Consider the following 8310-nt stretch of genomic DNA (forward strand, 5'->3'; position numbering starts at 1 on the left):
CAGGGGTGTCCGCTTTTCACTCCTGCTATTCGCATTAGCAGTGGAAGCACTGGCGACTAAGCTGTGCCTGCTTCATCAGGACCACGCAATACGATACACCAGCGGACATATTCTAGTATCCCTATATGCGAACAATATAACTCTCTATGTGCGCAACCCACATACCAGTTTAAATCCCCAAATTGCGCAAATTCACTGCGTTAGAAGGAATCTCTGGTACCAAGATTAATTGGGGCAAAACACAGATATTCCCTCTAATGGAGGCGACTCAGGAATATACCCTGGATTACCTCATCTTTTGGTGTCAGGAAGAGGTCAAATATTTGGGGATAATGGTCCCCAGGTACAGGATGGAGCTACTGCGGGTCAATTATGGGAAAGTCTTAACTTCACCCACGAACATGATAAGATGGATTGCCACGCTCCTCTCAATGGCAGGAAGGATGTAATTAATAAAAATGGTGATACTTCCTAAATGTCTATATTTATTCCTCAACCTACCCTATAATCCGGGCCGACACTTCTTTAAAACGCTCCAAACGCAATTGATTAGACTGTCGTGGGGAGGGAAACCCTGGTGTGGGCCTTCTCCCAGGGAGGATTCGAAGCCCCAGACATGAAACTGTACCACTTGTGCGCACAGGCACACTACGCCATATATTGGTTCCATACCCCCTGCATGCTACATCTAGCTATTGAGCTGGGATGCATGGATCCCACATCATTAATGGGCTTTATAGCACACAAGCCCAAAGATAAGGACCCAGATCCCACTGCAGTGGACTACACCAAGGCGGCCTGGAGGGGAATCACTCATAGAATAGGGATGCCTATGCTCTATCCACCTAGGCTACCTCTCTCACAATATCCAGACCTTAAGGTAACACAAGAGCTAGGATATCGCAGAATGTTGAAGAGGGTAAAAGTACACACCTGGGGAGATCTTTATGATAATGGCGCTTTCAAAAGTAGGGAGCACTTCTCCCATGTGGGCGTACCCACAACACTGGAACTCTTCCTGTACGTGAGGCTTTGTCAGATTGTTCCACATATCATGCCCACATTCCCCCAGGAACCGCCCATGCCGGCCGGGTCTGGTGGCTCAGTGGACTAATGAGTGTACTGCAGGGGCCTGTGTTTGACCTCATGGTCACAGGTTCAAATCCCGACAGGTCCCCTCAGCCTTCCATCCATCTGAGGTCGATAAAATGAGTACCATTGAGTTGGGTAACAACAAACATCTGTTATTCAGTGCCAAGATACCCGTAGTGGTGAACGTAAGCTTTACAACTACTCATGTTATGTTATGTCATGCTTGCCCGCTACATGCCATATTACAGAGTACCCGGCTCATGGAGTATCTCTTCTATACCACCTGACAAAGAACTCCTTGACAGAGGTTCCCACTGACACACTACAAAGATGGAAGACACATTTGAGCACACCTCTCACAGACCACCAATGGAGGTACTGCTGTGACCAGATAAGGAATATATCGGCCAATAGCCGCCTGCGCATTATACACTATAAATTCCTCCACCACATATATTATACACTGGCTAAACTGCAAATATTCCCCTTATGAGAAGATAATGCATGTGATAGATGAGAACAGACAGATGCAGATTTCTTACACTTTGCTTGGGGATGTGAATCAGTAAAGTCATACTGGCAATAGGGAATGTCTGACATATTATCGACAGACAGAATATCTACATACAAAAATATCAACACAAAAATATCGGAGTTATATCTTCATAAAGGTAAGTACAAAAATATCGGGAAAAAAATATCGTAGTACAAAAATATCGAAATTAAATATATCATTTTTTTAAATGTATTAATAATAATGTAAAAATAATTTTAAAATACATATGATTTTACTATTATTACATAAAAACATTAAAACATATTTAAAAAATAATAACTAATACATATACATTTAAAATCGATTAAAAAGTGTACATCTACATTAATATATATACTTACTACACATATTGCAACAGTACTAAAAGCGTTTGATAGCGTAGGGGTTTAAATTACTATTCCCACTCCAGAGGGTGCAACAGTAGGGAAAGCGTTGGATAGCGTATGGGTAAAAATTACTATTCCTACTCCAGAGGGTGCAACAGTAGGGAAAAGGTTGGATAGCATACGGGTAAAAATTACTATTCCCACTCCAGAGGCTGCAACAGTAGGGAAGGCTTTGGATAGCGTAGGTGTAAAAATGACTATTCCCACTCCAGAGGGTGCAACTGTAGGGAAAGCGTTGGATAGCGTAGGGGTAAAAATTACTATTCCCACATCAGAGGGTGCAACAGTAGGGAAAGCGTTAGATAGCGTAGGGGTAAAAATTACTATTCCTACTCCAGAGGGTGCAACAGTAGGGAAAAGTTTGGATAGCGTAGGGGTAAAAATTACTATTCCCACTCCAGAGGGTGGAACAGTAGGGAAAGCGTTGGATAGCGTAGAGGTAAAAATTACTATTCCCACACCAGAGGGTGCAACAGTAGGGAAAGCGTTGGATAGCGTAGGAGTAAAAATTACTATTCCTACTCCAGAGGGTGCAACAGTAGGGAAAAGGTTGGATAGCGTACGGGTAAAAATGACAATTCCCACTCCAGAGGGTGCAACTGTAGGGAAAGCGTTGGATAGCGTAGGGGTAAAAATTACTATTCCCACATCAGAGGGTGCAACAGTAGGGAAAGCGTTGGATAGCGTAGGGGTAAAAATTACTATTCCTACTCCAGAGGGTGCAACAGTAGGGAAAAGGTTGGATAGCGTAGGGGTAAAAATGACTATTCCCACTCCAGAGGGTGGAACAGTAGGGAAAGCGTTGGATAGCGTAGGAGTAAAAATTACTATTCCCACACCAGAGGGTGCAACAGTAGGGAAAGCGTTGGATAGCGTAGGAGTAAAAATTACTATTCCTACTCCAGAGGGTGCAACAGTAGGGAAAAGGTTGGATAGCGTAGGGGTAAAAATGACCATTCCCACTCCAGAGGGTGCAACAGTAGGGAAAGCGTTGGATAGCGTAGGGGTAAAAATTACTATTCCCACTCCAGAGTGTGGAACAGTAGGGAAAGCGTTGGATAGCGTAGGGGTAAAAATTACAATTCCCATACCAGAGGGTGCAACAGTAGGGAAAGCGTTGGATAGCGTAGGAGTAAAAATTACTATTCCTACTCCAGAGGGTGCAACAGTAGGGAAAAGGTTGGATAGCGTAAGGGTAAAAATTACTATTCCCACTCCAGAGGGTGCAACAGTAGAGAAAGCGTTGGATAGCGTAGGGGTAAAAATTACTATTCCCACTCCAGAGGGTGCAACAGTAGGGAAAGCGTTGGATAGCGTAGGGGTAAAAATTACTATTCCCACACCAGAAGGTGCAACAGTAGGGAAAGCGTTGGATAGCGTAGGGGTAAAAATTACTATTCCTACTCTAGAGGGTGCAACAGTAGGGAAAAGGTTGGATAGCAAACGGGTAAAAATTACTATTCCCACTCCAGAGGGTGCAACAGTAGGAAAAGCGTTGGATATCATAGGGGTAAACATTACTATTCCTACTCCAGAGGGTGCAACAGTAGTGAAAAGGTTGGATAGCGTAGGGGGAAAAATTACTATTCCCACTCCAGAGGGTGCAACAGTAGGGAAAGCGTTGGACAGCGTAGGGGTAAAAATTACTATTCACACTCCAGAGGGTGCAACTGTAGGGAAAGCGTTGGATAGCTTAGGGGTAAAAATTACTATTCCCACTCCAGAGGGTGCAACAGTAGGGAAAGCATTGGATAGCATGGGGGTAAAAATTAATTCACACACTACTCCCCCTTTAACACACAACACAGTACACATACAAAAATACACAATTAATATAAATATCAAATAATCAATTAATAACAATTATTTATATTAAATTGATCTAATTTTAATTGAACTAATGAACACACATTAAGTACCAATTAATTAACAATAAATACCAATAAATAAATACAATCTCTTTAATTAATTGCATTTTATTATATGACACCCTATTACCCTATATACACACAACCCACTACACATAAATAAATCATATCATTTAATCCCTTAATAATTATGATTTACCAATAATTTATTATTTAACAATAACAAAAATTTTAATATATTAACACATCAACTCTAATTAATTTAATTAAATAATTAATATTATGTAATTACTAAATAATTATTAATTAACAATTTTAAAAAATTACACATATTAGCACATTGACTCTAATTATTGTAACTAACTAATTAATATTAATTAATTACCAATTAATTATTAATTACCAATAACAAATAATTCTATTTATTTGCACATTAACTCTAATTAATGTAATTGACTAATTAATATAAATTAATTACCAATTAATTATTAATTAGAAATAACAAAACAAAATTATATTAGCACATTAACTCTAATTAATTTAATTAACCAATAAATTATTATTTATAAATATTTTTAAAATATTAATTAATTAATTAATATTAAATTACTTTCCAGACTATTCCCCTATAAACCAACAACCCGCTCTGATACTAAAATGCAAAATGTAAACAAAATTACTAATTTTCAAACACACATTTAATAACATATTTAACAAACATATAAACAACATAATAAAATACAAAACACTAAACATAATTTCGATATTATTAAATTTCGAAATTAGTAACATACATACCATAAAAACGATATTCTGTCTGTCGATATTCTGGACATCGATATTCTATACCGTCGAAATTAAAACATCGATATTATTGTATATCGATATTTAAATTTCGATATTTTGTCTCCCTACCGGCAATAGGTTATGGGGGCGTTAGAAGAAATGATAGGAACTCCCATTCCAGCATCACCGGTTACAGCACTGCTAGGCTACACAGCGCAAATTGAAGCAGCCTATAAGAAATTCATAGCCCTGGAACTTTTACTAGCTAAAAGAAGAGTTGCCCGTAGATGGGGAAGAGGCAGAGCACTTATATTTAAGGTCTGGCTACAAGACCTAATAATGTGGCAGGAGCAAACCATGACGTATGCATAACTTCTCCCTCCTACCTCTAGACCTAAGGATATATGGGACCCCTTGAAAGCGTACTTGTTAATGCACCCACTGTGAGCGCCTTGCTGGGAAGAGATAAGGTTCAATGTCGTAGAGAGCAGGAAAGACCCTAGATGGACATCAAGAACACATATGTACAGGAATAGATGATTTGAGGACAGAGGAGGTGCATTAATACTTATTGTGATACATTGGGATGAACAGGAATCGACGTGAGGGAGGGTCACATCCGTTGGAGGAACCGAGGGGGCAGCTCCGCCCAGAGCCACTAGATTGAAGACTATGTACTGTATAATAATGGAGAAATGCAATATGCTAAAGATGTACCATTTTGTATGTTGCATTGTACTACAAAAACCCAATAAATACATTTTAAAAAAAATAGCTTTTGGTTCATCATTAAATGAGGACTGGACACAGTCAATTCAGGGTCCTGGTCAATGGGCACCTCTATTTCTATTAGAATACATGAAAGGCTCCTGTTCGAAATGGGGATCTCTGGTTGGCTAAGGCTTGCGCGGATCGCCAGGCAGAGACCACCACTCTAGTCAGGGAAAGGGAGTTACACGCCAATGATAACCCCGGCTCACCCCCCTGGTAGCTTGGCACAAGCAGTCAGGCTTATCTCTGTGACGATGTGTAAAGCATTTGCACAACACACACAGTAACAACATACTAGGCACACCACAAAATGGAACTCCACACCAGGTTATATATAAAAATAGCCTTTGTATTATCATAAAACATATTAGATTGTAATCACACAATATACACTGTGTCAATTGGCACGGGCAATATTTACAGGGGATTATTTACACAGGACAGGGCCACGTGGGCCACTGTCAGAATTGTCACTTGGTAAAAATAGTAAAAGTAAGAATATATCAGGAACTTAAAACACAGCCAGCAATCACTGGCAGACACTATACTCAGAGTCAACCAGTAACATAAATCATAACAGGCACAGTATCACCTAAGGTGAGAACTCTACTCTGTGCCAACCTCATAAGTCCAAATATAGTAGGCCACAATCTCCTAAACATAACTTGCATTAGGGAATAAACTTCATAACATAACCTGCAGTAGTGAATAAATCAAACCTAGACCTCAGTAGAGAATCACACTAGAACCTAAGACAGTAGGTAAAACCTAACAAGCATAAAAGCACATCTATAAGCATAAATCAAGGTGCATAACACTTACTATAAACATTACATTTCCTAGCACCTATATAAATCACACTAGGACCTGGCACCCTAAAAATCTTACAGTCTCCAGGGCCAACTAGCCATCTCTAAGGGGCTCAAATGCCCTCTGTCCAAAGTCAAGGCGCGCTGCCAATGCAGCGACAGTCAAGGGTGCGCACTTGGCGCAAACCTAAACGTGGCAGCTACCCACTACTGGCTGGGCAGCTGGGAGTCTCAAAGGCAGGCCTAAACATTGCAGCTGGCATGAAGTGTTGCGCAGTTGTGCATGAAAGGATGGGGTCGAAGGAGTGCGTCTCACTCCGGGATTCAACACCTTTTCCCTAAAATAAGGTAAGGCCTAAACGGTGAGCTGCCCACCACTTTCTGGGCAGCTGGGAAGTAGAAATGTGGCATGGGCTCTCACTGGCCCTTAGAACCAATGTGCAAAACGTTGGAGCCATCCAGGCGCTAAAAAAAACAACTTAGGCAAATGTTGGAGCCGCACGGGGCTTCTGAAAATACATACTGTAAATGTGGGAGCCTTCTGCTGGAGCCACGAAGGCTCTGGGATAATGAGGCCAATAAGAAAAACACTTTCCACGTTGGAGCGGCCCTCTAACTAGCGGGCCACTCAGGGAACAACCACGGTGCCCTCACTGGCACTTTAAACAACATTATGGCCGTTGTGGGGGAGCGGTCCACAACAGTGGGTCCGCTCAGGATGCCCTAAGCGCTGGCAATGCACCTCGAGGGCACTGGCAACACTGGAGAAGCCCCTACTCACCGGGCTGCTCTCAGAGGCATCTCTGTGGCATCCTCCTTCTCCACTCTGATGGCGGCACTTCTACCCGGGCGGCGGCGGCCGGTAAGCGGGGCTCTCTGTATTACACCAGAGCCCCGTCAGCGAGCCTTCGTACCGGCCTCTCCTCACTTCCCTCAGGCCCCCTCCTGGGACCCAGGACGTCGCAATGCAGACTTCTACTTCCTTCTCGAGGCCCCGCCCCTAGTCAGGCGGCACAGTGCCTCACTTCCGGGCCGCGGCGGTGAGCTCTCTTGAAGCGGGGTGGATACCCGCTAAGGACATAAATCAAGAGTACGGCCATGACGCGGGGTGGGCACCCGCTAGCAATAATAAATCAAATAAAATGTGGCCATGGCGCGGGGTGGGCACCCGCGAGGTATCAGCCACAGCGGGGGAATCCCTACATCGGGATTCCCTTGGAAATTAGCACAGCTCCGCGCTGCAGGCTGAAAAGGGGGGGGGGTGCTCCGTGGACTAAGGGAAGCGCTCTGTAATAAAGATAAAGCACTTCTCAACCGGTTACAGTCACAACGCTGTTAAGAAATAGTCCCTAAGGAATAGCAATTGAAGCAAAAATGGTCCCAGAAACAAGGTCCTCCCAGAAGAGGGTAATGCAGGGCAGAAGGGTCTCAAACAGAAAGAAGTCCTGGAGCATCAAGGATGGAGCAAAACAGCTCCTAGCAAAGGAAAGTCCTCCAGGCATCTAGGGGCAGGGCAGACCCCAGGGAGGCAAGCCTTCCCCTGGGCCCCAGCAGCAGCGCACCCCTGGTAGAATCAAGTCTACAAAACAAGAACATTTTACATGGGGTCACAGCCCCCTCTTTTAGCACCAAATCCTTTGTCTCAAAGGTGCAGGCAAGGGGGAACCAGATACAACTGGTTCAGGAGCACTTTGGTTTGCCAGCTCCTCTCTCCCTTTCACAAGGCAGTGACATCAGATGCACCACAGGGGTGAAGCCAGCATTGTGGAGGGAAGGCACAGCCCTATTCAGGTCCCAGGTGCAACTCCTCCCTCCCATCTACATGCAGATCTCCCTATTCATCACCGGGCGGATTCATCCTGGCTCCTGGAGCCAACTAGACCAGCCAGCCCCTGTCACTCACAAGCCAGACAGGCAATTCACCTCTCACAGCACACAAAAATGCCAACTTCTAAAAGTGGCATTTCTCCACTAAACTCAATAAATCTGCGCACACCATCGTGCAGCATGTATTCTCACGAGTTCGCACATACCAAACTCGA

Source organism: Lissotriton vulgaris, chromosome 2_1, assembly GCF_964263255.1.
Source record: "Lissotriton vulgaris chromosome 2_1, aLisVul1.2, whole genome shotgun sequence".
NCBI lineage: Eukaryota > Metazoa > Chordata > Amphibia > Caudata > Salamandridae > Lissotriton > Lissotriton vulgaris.